General features: G+C 32.5%; 1 protein-coding gene and 1 long non-coding RNA gene across 2 annotated transcripts in view; both read right to left on the bottom strand.

Moving 5' to 3' along the window:
* LOC129226006 (carbonic anhydrase 5B, mitochondrial-like) overlaps positions 1–18,628 on the bottom strand; it is a 131,996-nt gene that overhangs the window by 86,207 nt on the left and 27,161 nt on the right. The window lies entirely within an intron of this gene.
* Positions 5,585–9,863, bottom strand: LOC129226007 (uncharacterized). Its single transcript, XR_008580761.1, has 3 exons — positions 9,758–9,863; positions 8,125–8,229; positions 5,585–5,716 (listed from the first exon to the last, which is right to left on the bottom strand). It is a non-coding gene; the product is annotated as an uncharacterized LOC129226007 (long non-coding RNA).

Genomic DNA, 18,628 nt, shown 5'->3' with positions numbered 1-18,628 from the left:
AAATCCCCAACATTTCAATTTATATTAAAAATTATTTTGCAGAGCGGGGCTAAGCCGGGTGACACCCCCTAGAGTGTGACACTAAAATGAATATGAGAAATTTCGATGTTTCAATTCTGAATTTTATTTCCAACATGAAAAAAAAATATTTTTTTTCTATCAAACATATTGGTCTCACTAGAAGGGCATTTGAGGCGGCTGGTACTCATATGGAGTGGGGCGGGGGGGGGCGGAGACAACCAAAATGCATGTAAGAGTTCCAGAAAAATGTAAATACCAACAGAAATTCGCATATGTTTTATAATCTCCCAAATGCATTGGTATCAATACGAGGGAAACGTTTATTTCGGATGATATCCCTCTCGGGGGGGGGGGACACAATTTCGTTTTGTTTATGAATATTGTATGAACTTCGTTTCTTTCATCGAACATTGAATAAGGTCTTTTTTCGCCTTCGGTTGATGGGGAGGGGTGAGGGGTGATAGCCCAGATTACCACCCCGGTTGACATCCAAGTTTGCTACGCCACTGATTAAGTGTAATTTAACAATGCTCTAACAGAATATGGTTTTTTAACAGATCAATTTTTTTTTAATTGTTAAAAGATCTTTTCTGTCTCTATTTCGCATTTCCTAGTAAAATCCCTTTCAAACAAAAGTAAACTACACTTAAAACGTTTTATTTTGATCCTAAATTTATTTTAATACTGGTTAAATAGTAAAAAATTATGTTTTGTATAACGAAAATTAACCGCTTTATTTGCTTCTGGTTCTATCATAAAAGCAATTTTTGTTAAAAGATTTATTTCGATATATCTTTATTTAAACTTTTGTTTCGCGTTTTTTACTGCCGCTATTTGTAGTTATAGTGAACTTTGGTAGTTGCTTGTTTTAATTTTTTCTGCAATCATTAGACATTATTTTTATTCAAAAATGTATTACCGAGGAGATTCATAGAAATGCCTCATAAATCCATGTCATATCGATCTCTGAAAATCCCACGTTACATTAGAATGGTATTTTTTTTCATTCCATAATAGGATGAGAGAAAATATAGAAAAAATGGCGATATAAGGGGAATGTTTTTCCTTTATTTGTAAGACTCAATTTAAAAGCTCATGAATGATCTTCGCAACGAAATAGCTTTTGTGCGTCCGATACTTTTGAGCGCATGTGAGAACGGATGGGATGGAATCATAGGCGGCTCGTGGGGGCAACTGCCCCTCCTTTTCAAAAACAAAGGGGCACTGCCCCTCCGTTTTCTAACTTCAAAGTTATAGATCGACTGGAAAATGCTGGTGCTGATCGATTCACGTGTTTAAAGAAAGAAGAATTGACTTAATAAGGGTACTTTAAATGTTTGTCACGTTTTTTGATGAAGATTAAATTGGAGCTTTGAATCGAAAGAAGGAAGTCTACTGTTGATATTTGTCTCGAGATTTCAAGTCGTGTCCCTAGGTTTTTTTTTTTTTTTTTTGAGACGATCATTTAACCAACAACAAAAATACCATAGCCCAATTTTATAAAATTTAAAATAAAATAATAAATAAATAAATAAGGGCGCTGCCCACATCCCCCCTCCCCGTGACTTCTCTGACCCCCCCCCCCCCAAATTTTTTATGGACCAATCGCCCATGGATAAAATCGCCCCCCCCCCCCCCAAAACAGGCCTCTGGATCCGCCACTGGTCATACGGTACTGTTGGGGTGGTTATCCGGTGTTGATATAGGGGTTATCTGGTTTATATAAGTGGGGTTTAATTATAGATTTTCAATTTTTGTTAAACCTTTTGGATTATGTAATAACTTTCCATTTTTTCCTCCATTAATTTCTGCTAAAGCAAAATTAGCATATCCATCAATCCTGAGAATTCCAGCAAACTAGTAGTGAACAGTTTTTTGGCCCTCTCAGATTCAATGAGATGACATATGTCTCCAGCTTGGATATTCACTATTCCAGACTGATGAGTTAATAACAAGGACAAAACTGCACTCGATGTGCGTAATAACTAGTTTGTCAGTGTATTGCATGTATTTCTGACTTTGAGGTGATAACTTACTGTTTAACATTACCAATGTTTGTTTTTCACAGAAAAACTATCTTTGTACCAAACGCCACTTCTTTGAGGGTCATGGATCTGGACAAATTCTGGATTTTAGGGAATTCGCCTTAGTTATGAGCCCAGATAGAGTGATTTGTTTGCATAGGCCCAAGTTCAGATGCAATTGGGGTCCAAAGTTGCTAATTTGGTTCCAGAAACTCAATGGTATTTTCTTTGGAATCATTTGTTTTTTAAAACCACTAGTAAACATTAAATTCAGTACACTCAAACATGTTTTTGTGTAGTGAATGTTGATTGCATGAAAACAATTCTAATAAAATAATTGTCTGCAACTTCATGAGTAGCTGTAAAAAGTTTTTGCAACAAAAACTACTGCTAAATTGTACAAAAAAGACCGCACAAAAACAAGTTTAAGTGTAAAGTTCTGTTTTGTTTTGTAATTTTTTGCTTCAAAATATTAAAAATGAATTTTTGAATTTCTGGAATGTATTAAATGTGTTTTTCATGAGCCCTTTTTAAGTTCACCCTTTAAATTTGTTAGCCACAATCTGATGTAGGAACACATTTCAAGTTTAACTACATTTGGTGTTTAGTCGACCAGTCATTTTGTTTACGGACTAGTTACTTTTTCTAAGGATTTCTAAACATTGCTATTAGCATTCATTGAATAATTTTGGATTTTTGTTTCATATCTGATTATATGTAAATATTTATGATTTTCTATTCTATATTCAACATTTAACAACATAACTGTCAAAAATTAATTACAGTTATTAAAACTTAAAACATTGTGTGCAATTGATTTTTGTGAGTGGTGGCACTAGCCAGACATTTAAAAATGTACCTCATTTTCATACCGTTTACAAGTTTTTAATACGTCACAAAATATCACAGTGCAGATTTACAAATTGTTATTCAATTTTTCGTGTACAAATTTTCTGAAGTTGAATTCATGGAAAAGTTCTGAATTTTTTTCCAACTTTAGAAAAGCTTTCGTTACAATAATTTTACAATTAGTTCTCTGTTGCAGCATTCTTAATTTATTTTCAATTATTTACAGCTCATAATGATCATTTAATTTTACTTCTGTCATTTTCTGAAGTATTTTTAAAGAAAACAAATTAGCCTAGGTCGAAAGAAATTAAACCTATAATGTTATGTGTATGTATTTTTTATTATTCAGTGTTCTAGAACTTGTACTTATTTTATTTCCTCACATATTGATTTTACCCCCTTTTTCAATCAAAAATACTTAACTGAAAGTAACTGCTTTATGTATGAAATGAAATTGTAAGAGAATGTCTTACATTTTAAAAACCACCAGAAAGAAAGCTTTGTAGTGAAATCTGTCCGACAATCAGTATAAATTCTAGCATGAAATAATTATGGTAGACTTATTAAAACAGTGTTTGGAATTTAACTTCAATACACAAATTTATTCCATTTTTTAAACATTTAACTTTTTATCATTAATTTTAAATATTGGCTATATTTCAAATTCCAACCCTATATTTTAGTGTAAATTTCATTGTTTTGATCTGAAATATTGTGCAAATTTTAGACTGTTGAAACTGAGAAGCAAAGGGATGTAAATGGACATTTTCAAGTTTTCAGTAAAAAATGTTTGAAGTTGCCATCATAGGCTTTCATTAACCTTTTACAAGCCCCCTCCAAATTGTTTACACCTACGGCTCTACACATATTTTCCCCCTCATTTTAAAAAAAATCTTGGGCCCCCTTCAGGCTCGAGCCAACAGGTGTCCTTTCTCCACCCCCCTGCTACTATCTTTTGCCCCAAAACAGAGGAGAGGTTCACCTACCTTTTGTCCCAGTTATCTCTAATTTAATTTTGGCACCTGCATCCCTTTGCTTCTCACTGCCTCAATTGCAAATTTCAGGTCAGTGGGTTTGAGAATAGACTGTGTACATTACAAGACATATTTTTTATTTATATTTTTAAAATGCACTTTATGATATAATTATTATTATTATTATTATTATTTTTTCAGATTTTCTTGAATGAAAATAGTGAAATAGTTTAAATATCCCTACTGTTACCTTTTTTGGAAGATTGGCAAAACTTTTCAGATAAAAATTTTAGGTACAGATTCCGAATTCTTAAAATATCTTTAGAATCAGTAGCATTCGTTATTTGTTACATTTAAAAAACAGCTGATTTTTATCTGTATCATTCACAACAACTGCATCACCATGGTTTTAAATTTCTAAAATCTTAGTTCCATACTATGATTTTTTTCTTCAAGTTACTTGATATGTATGTAGTTAGATTTATTAACAGAAAATAAACCTTGTCTTTTTTGTTTCCCATATTTCTACAATTCTTATCATCATAATGTCTTATGTATAAATTTCTGGTACTTCCTATAAATGAATATATTCGTTCCTTTTACAGATGGCATTGTTAAATGGTTTGATTTGTCACACCTGAGTTCAGAATAATACGCAGCTACATTTGATGTATTGCAGTTTCATGGTTATGAGGAGCCCTTTTCTTCAATGCAAAAGAAGTGAGCTTATTGATGACATCTGGCAGAACACAGAACGTTGACACACAAAAAAAAAAAAACTGCAATAAATGCAGCGGCTTACCGCAATGCAAATTTATAAGTCTTTGTCATCTTTTAAGGGATTCCAGAAAATCATTGGCACCTGGTGCACTACAAAGGTCAAAAGAAGTGAGGAGGCTTCAGTGCCTCCAAAGCTGAATTTGTATTTTTAAATTTGGCTTACATTATTAGTTTTTAACATTACTGGTTAAAAGGCCTCTATATATATGGAACATAGCATGAAAAATTACATTGGATAACCATTGTAAACTGCCCATTTCCAATTAAAAAGTTCTATTATTATGAAATATGAGAAAAGTCTATTTATTTGTAAATTTTGTTTTCATGAAATAAATTAATCCACCCTGTAAAAATCACTTTTCAATCTATCATTAATATTTATCTTTTGAAGTAAGGGAGCAGTTTTCCCTCCTGCACGAGAAGCCTATGCTGAAAACTATATTGGAAGCTGGTAAGCTATTCGGGGAAATATTCCCTTTATTCTTCCTACATTAACAATGTACAGTAAAACTTGTAAGTTGACCACCTGTCTAAGTTGACCGCCAAAGTACTGCACCGCGAGTGGTCAACTTACACAGGTTTCACTGTATCTCCATCTGCTGCATTGCATTAAATTACTCAAATTGTGTAAACATTCATGATAATAAAAAATATTAAATCAACACATTTAAAAATTAAACAGTACTGAAGAAATTTTTTTTTAAGTCCATCCCATTTAGTTTTGTTTTTTAAAAGTTTCTGCCGAAAAACTTATGCTTAAATAATCCACTTTAAGAATAACTACATTTCCAGGAAATGAATATTTGTTATTTCTCTGACATTTCTTGAATTAAATACCCATTAAAAAGAAAAGCAAGACAAATATATACTTTTAAAAAGATTTATTCTTTTGAATGTTAGATATTTTTTTTACATACATTCATAATATGTACCAATCCAACAATGAATACAAACACCTTAAGCTGTAAGCAAATATCAGTTCATATGAAAACGTATTGCTAGGCTAATGACTCCAGACACTCCAGTTTTGATGACCATAGTTCGAGTCTTGGAAACCCTGGAAATTCACTGAAAAAGAATTAACAAATTTTTTTCATACCTGGAAAAGTCATGGAAAAATGTCCTAGACAAAGAGAAAGTAATATTAACTAAAGCAGCATTAGAAATCTTAAGTGATTTAACAGAATAGCACACAAAAGCTATTAAAAGTGGAAAATTCAATGATCCCTAAATCAAATCTGAACTTTGAAATCTAATTGCATTCACTTATGTCGCAGCCGCTTGCCTTTTCTTTGCGATGTGATTTTACTGCTTGGGCATCACTTATTTTGAATTCACTGTCATTTTCAACACCTCTTATGATTCATATTCCGTAGTAGCGAAATTTCTCGTTCTTAGTTTTGCCACGCCCACTCAAAAAAAGTGATTTAATTGCATCCGAGTTAGATTCCATCACTCGTAAGAACTTTATTATTAAATTTATCAGAGTTTATCTTAATTTGTTGAAGGTTTTAGAAAATAAAGGTCTTTATTCAGGCAATAGAATACAGTAAAAGAGGAATTCTTATACTCTAAAACAGTAGTGCCCAACATATGGCCCTCAAAATTAATCCATGCTACCCACTGCTACGTTCAATGTCAGGAATCAAACATGTTTTGAAATTTCTGAACTTATTAATCAATATGCATTTGAAAATGTTCAAATAAGTAAACAAAACAAGTATACTTTTGAATCAGAAGATTGATTCATTACTGAATTTTTTTTCAAAAAAAGATTTGGTTTAGAAACATAAAAAAGTAAACTATGTGGCTTTACTTTAAAGAACCAAAATACTATCAAGTTATGTGGATGATTAAATGCACTGTTGACACTAAGGCAACTTTTGAGGCAAATTTATTGAAACTTAGTGATGACTCATTCAATCTTTGTCTCATTCATTATCATTCTGCCAGTTTACAAAAAAACATCAGACATTTAAGCATCATACTCGTTTCACTGCATTTGTACTTCACTTAAATTTATATGATGAAGACAAATAAGAATAGTCTGGTTTTTTAAGTGTACAATTATAATTTTTCCATTATGAGTAAGTGCTTCTATGAGGCTGTGGCATTCATGTAGACGTTTTGCTAATGCTCATTTCCAAAAATTAACAAATTTGAGATTAAATAGTGCTATTCTCTTCATATAACAAGGTCATGAAAATTTTCATTGAAGTCATGAACAAGTCATGTAATTTTTTCATCTAAATAGAGTATGAACACTGGATGACCTAGGAAAAAATGCTGCACACAAATCCCTTTTGAGTATGAAAGGTTTAAAACAGAGGTTTGCCACTCCATTCTGTGAGAAAAACTGTTTTCTCTACTGCATTAAACAATAAGTAGGCAGATTGTAGTATAGAACATTAATAATCCCATCACAGAAAAATAAATAAAAAAAGGTGAAGTAAAAAAGAAATAATTAAAGCTGAAGTAATAATGTGGTGACAAAACATTTATATTTAAAAAAAAATTATCTTTAACATAAAATATGCAAAAGTTTAGCAGAACAATAGTTATGACTAATCTGATGTTTTCTAAATAAAATTTACATAAAATATGAATGACAGTTTACCATGAAATAATTTGTGTCTTTATGATAGATATTCGTTAAGTCATTTAAATTAATTCTTTTATTAAAAAAGGAATGAAGCTGTGGCATGGCAAGCGTACCTAGGACAGGGTGTAATTTTTAAAGAACAAATGTAGCTCTGTAATCATTAGGACAAAATTTAATGTGTTAATAGTCTGCATTCCATTTAATACATGAAACTTTCCTAACATCTTTTCTTCTCTCCTCGTCTGCCATGTTTTACATTTGATATTCATCACTTTTTACTTTCGTCTGAAATGTGTATATTTCTTAGTATTATTTAATTTAATTACTGAATGCGCTATTTATTGTGTGGTCAACAAAAGAAATTAGATAGAACAGAGAATGTTTTTGGGATGGGGAAAAAAGTTTTTTCTAGCCCGTTGATGGCGAAATATATATATATATATATATTTTGTATCAACAATTCTTACTTATTCATTTCTAATTTATTCAAAAATTTTCTCAGCAAGAATCTTTGCGAAAACCGATGAATATTATTTGATTGTCCCGGGAAATTATTTGATTAAGTGGGGATGGTTAACATTGTGTTAATGGGGAAATATTTTTGTTCTGGGAGGTTTTTATTTGTTATCCCATTAAACGTGGCTGGCAGTATTTAAATTTTTTGAATGAAGTTATTTTTTCGGTTTCCTCACGTGATAGTTCTCGTGCAAGATACATATTTATGAATACTTAGTAGTAATGTATGTAAAAGGTAATAAATATGTCAGGTTCTTGAATGATCCAACAGACTAACTAAATATATTTTTAATTCTTACTGTCTAAAATTATTTAAATGATTATGCATAGATATTAACATAACAAAACTGAATTATACCTTATATTTCTGGTCCAATTTTCTCCTGCTTCTCATCTTTTGAGAATCTGAGCCATCACGCCCACTGAAGTGATTGCAAAACGTGAAAAAAAAAAATTCAGGGTTCTAAAAGAAAAAAGGAATATATCAAAAGATAAACACATAACATACATGTATATATAATATATGTATATATAAATATACATAAACACAAATAAGCAGATAAAATGTTCTCATCAAAATATTAAAAAATCATCAGATTTATAAGTAAATAACACATTTCAATTAAGCAATTTTCAGGATATATTCTTAGAAATCATGTTTGAATGATATTGAAAAATGAGTGTCGGCTAAAAGCAAGCACTGAAGGTATTACACACCTAAACAAAATACTTGGAATTTTGATAGTAGAAGTCACAGTGTAGAACAGCTTAAAGACCAAAACTTTTCCTAGACTACCCCGGAATTCCATTATTTTCTGATGCAAGATGCAGATTTGCCCTTTCTCTTACCTTGCCTCCTTTGGGTATTGTCACGATCATATAACTTTCTTGAAGAAAAATATTTTTTACAAAAATTTGTTGCTTTTGACAACATAGTTTTAAAGTTTAAACTATGTCTAGAAAATCTTTGCATCACAGCTCAAAATGTTCTGTTTGAAATGCTTTAGACATTTAGACAAATTTTTTTTAAATGTAAAGCTATGAATAAAATTTTAAGAAAAAACTAATAAAAGCAGAAAATAACACCAACACTACATAGCAAATGACATTATAGGTGGATATAGGTTCAACAAATGTGGACAAACATCTAAATCTGAAGAACAAAAAACGGTATATGAAATGTATGAAATACATATATGTATTTTGTAACTTTAGTTTAAATCTTTTACCTATGCAAATGGTTTGTAATCCAAGAAAAACCTGCAGAAAATTAAGGCTAATAAGTTCTAGGAAGAAATTAATATCTGCAGAATAAACAGAATCGTCAAACGATATAACGTATGCTATCGGTGCGACGAATTGTAAACAAGCATTCATTTTATTTTCAAAAAAAGGAAAAAAACACATAAAATTAAAGAAATGCCGCTTATTTGGTGACTTTAACTCATTTAATCTCAATGTAACTTGTTTTTAATGAGAGAAAAATGTGTAACGCATTTGTTTAGAGTTTAAAATAGTAGCAACACAACGTAGAAAAGGGTGGTTCATTCAGTGATTATAAACAAAATTTTATGATATACGCCTTGCATATAATGCTTTAACAGACTATAAAATGTCATAAAAAGCTTCATAACTGAGTTGAAATAAGCAGAATTTTTTTAACAAGAGGCAAAATTAACAACAACACTTCACCTCAACGAATGTAAACAAACATTTATGTTATTCTGAAAAATCGAAGAAAAAACCAATAAATTTCATGAAATACGGATTTTTTGGTGACTTTTACTCATCTAATATGAAAATAGTTTCCTCAATTCAAGTAGTTTTCGATGGAAGGAAAAAATGGAAAAACGACTATATAATAACACCACTTGCAGAATGGTGGCTCAATGGTTCACTACGCGAACGTAAACAAAACTTTATCTATCTCTCAAATAAAATCTGTATTTAAAATGAACATAAGATTGATTGCATTTGATGCTTCGACTTACCTGGTATTGAAATAAGTGCTTTTGAAACCGAAGAAGTAGATAAAACCTTTCCTAATTTCCCAAATATTATACCTCACTCAGCATTCTCGTAGGATTAACATGGTAAAGTAGAGCTGGAGCTGGCATGTAAGGGAGTGACGTCACACGCATACACTTCATTTCCGGTTAAACGGTAGACGTCACGCCAGCATGGTAGCCAATCAGGGAAAAGCCCTTCGCGAAAGCTCTAGGATGTGGATTTCTGCCCGCAAGCGTTTCCCAACGCTTGGCACCGAGGCGACCAATCCTTGTTTCCAAATGCACCCCAACTGTAACTGTACTGGTCAGCTACACTTGTTTTGTTTTGATGTGAAATGTGAAAGGAAATCGGTCAATGCAGGAACGATCCTGACAGATAAACGGGAGGCAACCCTATATTTTGGCGCTAAATGATATCATTCTCAGACTTGGCGACAAGGATTCTTCCTGTACCTCGTGCGTGGTTTAAAAAATGGCTTGAAGAATGTAGTAATGAGAAATGTGTTGATATATTTATTATGATGAGATTTTTACAATTAGATATGCATGAAAGTAAGTGAAACATTTTCTTGGATGTGACTATATTAAGTTGTATCTTTTTGTTTTTTTTATTTTGAAAAAGAGCGTGTTCCTTTATTTATGCTTACTGTCTGACTGATTGTATGGAATGACAAACACCGTTTTACAGCCGGAAATGGATAAATTTATTATTTTTTACCAATGTCAGCTTTTGCAGAAGCAAAGTCGGATGCGGAATACGCGCATCAAATTTTTACTTTTCCCCCTTATTCACATAGATTCGTTGATCTGGACGTTTGAAAATTCCATGCAATCTGTGGTTGGACAGTACAACGGTCATGAAATTAAGAGCATGTATTAAGATTTATTATGGCTAGGCCTTAGGTTTTTTTCTAGGTTATCATTCTGTGCATCTGTACTTTCTATCCGGACAAAATTTATATTTATTTATGCCATAATTAGACGTCTTTCAGATATCTAATATAATATGGGAAATTGTTGTTAGACGTTAGCTTGCATAGGTGTGCATTAAATAAACGTTTCTCGTGTGCTTGAGATTTTTGCTCCCCCCCCCCCCCTTGAATAATCGAAACTATTAGGCTTCTTTTAATTTCCCGCCAAAATTAACGTACATTTCTTTAAGACGTCCTTAAGGATTCTTCCTGTAAGCGTGCATGTATTCACATCATTAAACGTTTATCCTTTGTGAAACATTTAGATGTTTCCTTTTCCTTGCATAATTAAAGCTACTGAGTTGCTTAATTATCCAAAATTAACAATCATTTTTCTCAGACGTGTTGACTTTTGTCAGAATTGTTCCTGTCAGCCTTTAGCGTGCGTAGATCTGCGTCAACTGAAAATCTGCTATCGTGAGTCAATTGTTTAATTTCCTTCATTTAGTAAAACCATTTTGATGTATGATTAATTTAATTACTGCCAGAATTAAATTTATTCCTGTCATCTATTCTTAAGGACGGATTCCTCCTGATTTGATGCAAAGATACTTCTGAAACAATTTTGTTATTTAAATTAAAATTTATTTACATGTGTCACGTGCAGAACATCTAAAGTCAACCTCTGGTAACTTGCTTGTGGATAAGCTAATATTTTTGCTCTATAATACAGCAATGACAAAACAAATTGCAGATTTTGAAAGCTATGGTTCCAATGTAAAGGAAACATATCTCATAAGTTTAGATATAATTATTTAAACCATTGAAGAAAAAAAATATGTCTATGCCTATTCCATTGAAAATGGTCATTTTGTCCCGCACGTGACGGTTTCTGTATTTCATAAAAAAGAAATAATTTTAGAAGAAAGTTTTGGCTAAAGAAGTCACACATGCATTTGTGATGTCTTAAGCAACAAAATTTTGTTCATTATCCTTTTTAATTATTATTTTTTATAAAATATACAAAGCGTCACATGCGGGAAAAAATTACCGTTTTCCGTGTAATAGCCCTTTAACTGTTCAATTTCTCGGCAAAATATTTCCTTCAAAAATTAACTCTGTAAAGGTTCTTCCTGTTAAGTCCCCTTCCCTTCAACTATCATATCTTTTCTTCTTGTTGAATATTCTCCCTATTAGCCTTCCCGGGTGTGCCAAAAATGAACATTTATTAATTTTCATATTCTTGGTGTCAGAAATCAGTATGCTGTTTAATTTACTGTCAAAATTCATGAATTTTAGGTATTATTCTTATCCAGCGTTATAGATGTGTAACAAATAGGTGTTTATCATGAGTAAAATACTTATTTCCTAATCCTTACATAATTGAAACTATTTAGCTCTTTAATTCATTACTTAAAATTATATGCCAGATTTTTAATCTCTACTGAACTTTAACTTTGTCTAGCAACAAATGAAAGATTTTTGTAGTTTGCTAAGAGCTAAATTATTTAAGCATGAAACACTATTCTATTAAATTAGTAGGGCACCTGGTACATTTGTCAATAGAACCTGAAGTATAAGTTCTCCTTTCAGTGAGCAGTCATTGTTACAGCAATGATTGAGATCTTTGAGATTGTGGGGTTTTCACTGGTCAGTCATCAGTTCCAAGTTCATCTGATGCACAAAATTCCTGCGGGCATGTGTATAAAAATGCTTTATTTCAGTGTGCCCAAAGTTTAATGTTCTATTTGTATTATGAATACATTTTTCGCTTATCGTTTATTTTTCAGAAGGGTTCCTCCATGTTAGTTTACCAAGATGTCAATTGTTTGATCCTGAATAGCGAGAAGTTGGATGATTTCATGGAAACTTAAAGCACAACACTAGTTGAATTTAGACTTTGCATGACAGTTACTTTATTAAAGTCTGCTGCAAAGTCTTAATTTTGCTGGTAATAATGCTTTAACTGGACCTTTCAATGAACAAGAGCAACCATTAGAATCTTTGAAATGCTGGGTCTATGCTTTGCAGTCAGAAATCAGTATTAAGTTCATCTGATGCACAAACTTCCTGTGGCATAAGTATAAAAAAAATTATTTCAATGTGCCCAAAGTTGAATGTTCAATTTGTATTGTGAATTATGAATACATTTTTTGCTTATTGTATATTTTTCAGAAGGGTTCCTCCATGTTAGTTTACCAGGATGGTAATTGTTTGATCCTGAGTAGCAAGAAGATGGATGATTTCATGGAAACTTAAAGCACAACACTAGTTGAATTTAGACTTTGCATGACAGTTACTTTATTAAAGTCTGCTGCAAAGTCTTAATTTTGCTGGTAATAATGCTTTAACTGGACCTTTCAATGAACAAGAACAACCATTAGAATCTTTGAAATGCTGGGTCTATGCTTTGCAGTCAGAAATCAGTATTAAGTTCATCTGATGCACAAACTTCCTGTGGGATAAGTATAAAAATAATTATTTCAATGTGCCCAAAGTTGAATGTTCAATTTGTATTGTGAATTATGAATACATTTTGTGCTTATTGTATATTTTTCAGAAGGGTTTTTCCATGTTAGTTTACCAAGATGGCAATTGTTTGATCCGGAATAGCGAGAAGATGGATGATTTCATGGAAACTTAAAGCATGACACTAGTTGAATTTAGACCTTGCATGACAGTTACTTTATTCAAGTCTGCTGCAAAGTCCTAATTTTGCTGGTAATAATGCTTTAACTGGACCTTTCAATGAGTAAGAACAACCAATAGAATCTTTGAAATGGTGGGTCTATGCTTTGCAGTCAGAAATCAGTTTTAAGTTCATCTGATGCACAAACTTCCTGTGAATATAAGTATAAAAATAATTATTTCAATGTGGCCCAAACTTGAATGTTCAATTTGTATTTTTAATTATGAATACATTTTTGTTTATTAATGTATCTGTTTTTCAGAAGGGTTCCATAGTTTACCAAGATGTCAATTGTTTGATCCTGAATAATAAGAAGATGGATGAGGTTATAGAAACTTAAAGCACACTAGTTGAATTTAGAACTTGCACAACAGTTACTTTATTAAAGTCTGCTGTGAAGTACTAATTTTGCTGGCAATAATGCTTTAAAACCGACTTGTTAAAATTCAAGTGCATTCAACATCAGTCATATAGTATAGTCTAAATATATTATTCTTGTGTCTGATGTATTAAAAAGCATTTACAGAATTAACATAAAGGGATGTTGTCACTTAATTTATGACTAAAACCCTCTTTATAAATGCTAACATTTTTTAGGCTAATTTTCCTCGAGATAAAAAGTTTGGTTTGAATATTTTTACTTGGTCACAGATATATTTTATTTCTGGTACAATTATTTTGCTTAGAATTGTAACACAGCCGGCTTCAAAAAAGTCTGTGTATTATTCTATTTTAAAACAAATTCTTGATGTTATCATACCAAGAATGAATATGCTTTTCTAAGTTATTCCTGTAGTTAGCTCTACTCTAGTTTTTCCTGGTGCATAAGTTTCATAAATGTCAAAAGAAAAGCATTTACAAAATTTCTTTGGCATGCTGGCATTAAAACTTGGAGATCACTATCTGTAATTTTATGGTGTAAGAAATTAGGGGTATGAGGAAAGTAGAAATTAAGCAAAGTATTCTAGTGAGTGAAGAAAATGAGCATTAAATCAACATTGCATTTTAAGTAAAAGGTATCAGCAAAACTTAAGTGTATAATAGCAGTGGTATATATGCTTTATGTTATTGATATGTTTCAAAAATCCCGTCAAAGCAATGACATATATAGTTTTTTCAATTATGTATTTAAATATCAAATTTCAAAACTATAGTTAAAAGAGAAAATGATTGTCTTTCTTTGGGTCAAATATATTTTTCTATTTATATTTTCGTGATATAACACGAAAGTTATCTTTAATAAAGAAGACATTTCTTTTTTGTTTAATACATTATGTTAATGTTTGATAACTCTAATGAGGTTTTACTTTGTTTTTCATGAAACTTGGTTTCGATATAACACGATGGACATGCTTTGATTTACATTATTTCTAAGTCTCGTATAACACGGTTTCGATAAAACACGATACATATTGACATGATTTTTACTATGTACATGATTAATTAGTGTAAAAAAATATGTTAATAAGTTTAAAAAAGTCTCGTATAACACGATTTCGATACTACACGGAACGAATACGAGAGACGCATGTATATTTACAAGAAAATTATTCAGCTTTATATATTAAATAGTTTTATTAAGAATTGTTATTTAACTTTATGTTTCGCATAGAGTTTTATTAAGAGTTTGTCAAATTTTAATCTATTCAGAATTCTATCATGTATCATATGAAACACATTGCTTGGAAAATTCTTTTCTATTGTAAACAAGTGTTATCGTTTTTTTTTTCCTCCTTAATCCGTTTGCTATATGAACATTTTTCTGTATTAAACGTTTTTTTTTTATTACTAAAAAGTCATAGTTTTGATTTTTTTTTTTTTTTTTTTTAATGAAGGCTATTTTGAGTGTACAAGCACCTGACAGGCTCGTCATTTAAAAAAAAAAAAAAAAACCAAGGGAACGATGCGGAAAATACTCAGTTTCTATTGCAGGAGAAAATCAAGAGTAGGGAATTTTTAAACGGGCAGGGGGGGGGGTGCACCCCTAGTCACGTTAATTTAATGTCTGTTACTCATGGAGTAGGAGAGGATAGGAATTTTTTTAGTTTGTCAGTTTGAACATACATTTGCCCTTTGTATACTTATATGCACATATTATATAAATTGGGCTAAGTAAATAACTTAATGAAGTAGTGACTTGCTCCTTGCCTTTTCGCTGCAATAAATTAATAAATAACAGTTTAACGTAACAAATCGGTGGATAGCCTTAAGTCCAGGTAGGTTTGCGTTTTCTTTGAAGTGGAAGGGGGGGGGGGGGGAATTCTAACATATTCTCTATTAGGGGGCAGCACAATCGGAAATATTTTTCTGCGGTCCTTCATTTTGAAATTTGACATGGAGGGAGGGGGGTGTACACTCAATGGGAATTGACTTGGGGAAAACAACGAAAAACACGCCCGCTATCCACTTATAACTAATAAAAAGCACTATTTTTCCAAAGCAAGGGGGACTTTCGACCTTCCTCCCTTTTGTCCACATGGAGGGGGGGGGTGGCAAGTGGGGGCTCAAGCCCCACCTTGGAAATTAGAACTTCTTTGCTTTTAGTACTTTTTTTCTAGCAAGAAAGTAAAAACATTACTCCAGCCATTAATGAATAAATTATTAAAAATGTCAAATTTTAGTAACTCTAAACTGTACTGAAATCGGTTTCTATGCGGAAAGTATCTTACTAAACCATGGAAAAAATATCTGACCCCCTCCCCCTTAAAATTTTGCTTATGCGCGCCCATGCCCCGAACCCCCTAAATGACGACGGACTTACTTGTAGCTCATTAGCAATCTTCGTGTTTTCATAAGCACTCAAGGATTAATGAGAATTGCTTGAGACTCAATGAAGGTGTCCGCCCCCCCCCCCCTCCCAAAGCCCAATATCTACGGTTGTGCTTCTGTTTTTGGACGTCCACTGATGTCCTGTGAATTTCTTCATTTGCAAGGAAGTACTGCTTGGGCTATTTACTCACGTTCTTAATAAGTCATACATATCATTTTATTACCAATCTCTGAACTCTCAATATTTATTCCAACAGTATACAACTATTTATTGCTGCTTTTTCCAAAGCTTATGCATAACGGCATGGGGTTGGAAAAGCGATATACAGTTTATTTTGACACAAAAGTTAATATTGTTTCTCTTGAAAGTTGCGTATGCTGTATCTATGTTACAAAAAAAGAAAAGAGAGAAAATATTAAAATTTTTAATGAACCATTTCTAATGAAAAATGTTACAACTATTATTTTGCAGAAAAAGTTTGCAAAATTACTGCATCTAGGGGTTCCCCCCTCCGCTTAAGAGCAAGGATTCACCCCCTCCAAAATAAGACCCCATAACAGGGAAAATACCAACTCGAAATACTTTCTTTCCCCCCATAACAATTTCGATGGTGCAGCGCGCCATGACCTCCCCAAGGTGGGTGCCCCTCTGCATCTATGTGTTTCGTAGTTGTCCCCTCCCCCAATCGTGAGCAGCACCCAGGATACCCCTTAAAATTTCTATGGTACGGTTCGTGCCACGATCCCCTTGAGTGGGCACTCAAGGGGGTCAATTTATATGTTATCAAAATTAAGGTAGTCAGTGCAACGAGGGGGCCTCCATAGTTCTGTGGTAGAAGCTTCGTCTTCCAAGCCGAAGATCGTGGGTTCGAATCCCGCCTGTGCCTTGAGTGTTATTTCCTTTTCTAGTGTTGTAAATCTTTCCTGTGTGTGTCCGGAGCCAAGGCGCTTGGCACGCAGTCCTCTATCAATGTGAAGCTGTCTAGCTTCTAAATAAATAGATAAATAAAGTGCAACGAGTGGAACTTCAGAGCAGACAGCATGATTGAAATTTTTAGGGAGAGGAGGGTTTGCTAAAAGTTGTCTTTGTCGATTCTAGGCGATCTCATTTTGGGGATGCATTTGAGGGGAGGGGACGTCATTGTTCTTGAGGGGGATGAGGAGCATCTCTGATTTAGGAAAGATTTTTTTTGGTGCAAATGGAATTTTGTAAAAAATGCGAAAAAACTGTAACGTCATTTAGTTTGTATTATTATAATTCAAAATATATAACTTTAGAATACAGAACGAACCAGTTTATTTTCTTAAACTAATTTGCATTTAATGATGTTTACCATTCTTGAAAATACCAATACATGAAAAAAAGTACACTTAAAATCGGAAAGAACATACTCCTTCAGGAAGTGTTTCCAAAAAGGTGAAATAAACTGCAACTGTATTGCTTATGGTATCGCACTTTTTTTTGGCATCATGTTCGTCATGTTGATAAGAATTCGCCTTGAAATAGATGAAGTCGCCAATATGGTAACCATGGACCCAGGATCGTTCCTGCATTGACCGACGTGTAATGTGAAATGATTTCGGCAATGTGTACTTCCCCGACTCTTAGAAAAGAATGCAAGTTTTACTATTTTTTTCCCGTAATGGTGTCTTATTATCACTACACTTGTAATAAAATTTTGTTCATGCATTTTTCTCCTTAAAAATGGCTGCGGACTGTGATGAAAGCAGAGAATTGCCTGATCTTGTGTTGGATATTGAGACTGATGATGATCAAGAATCTGTTAACCAAGAAGGTATACTTACTTCTAACAAATCAGAAAAAAGTCTGTCGGAAATTCCAGTTTCATCTTCTTCCCAACAGTCTTGTAAAATTAATGGTAAATCTTTAAATACAGAAGAACTGAAAAGTGCGAAAGCTGAGACTCGTGCAACACCAAGACACTCACAGCCTTCTACTTCCCGAGGTAGTAAATAGGATTAATGTTTAATATTTTATGTTAATTGTAAGTAAATAGTTTCATATAAATATAGTGTGTATTTTGATTAGAAATGCAGTCTTGAAAACCTATACTAGATCTTAATGCCCAAACCAGTTGTATTCTTTGCTTGAAGATTCATGCTGGGTTTAGTCTAAAAATGACCGTGAAGACACGACTGCGGCATTTGAAGTGTTATTAATGTGGAAGTGAGAGGATTTCAAAAACCTTAAAAAATAGGAATAACCTATCAAATGACTTGTTTTACTTAATTAGGCGATATCAGACCGCACCTACCTTATGTCTTACCTTTTGATGCTCTTTTGCCATAGTTGGGTTTCAGTTTTTAAGCCTTTATATATGTATATATATATATATATATATATATATATATATATATATATATATATATATATATATATATATATATATATATATATATATATTAGGACTCGACGCCGATCGGCGCCGATGGTTCAACAATTTAGCCATCGGCATCGGCGGC

This window comes from Uloborus diversus, chromosome 7, assembly GCF_026930045.1.
Source record: "Uloborus diversus isolate 005 chromosome 7, Udiv.v.3.1, whole genome shotgun sequence".
NCBI classification, from domain to species: domain Eukaryota; kingdom Metazoa; phylum Arthropoda; class Arachnida; order Araneae; family Uloboridae; genus Uloborus; species Uloborus diversus.
This window is presented reverse-complemented; position numbering and strand designations above follow the sequence as displayed.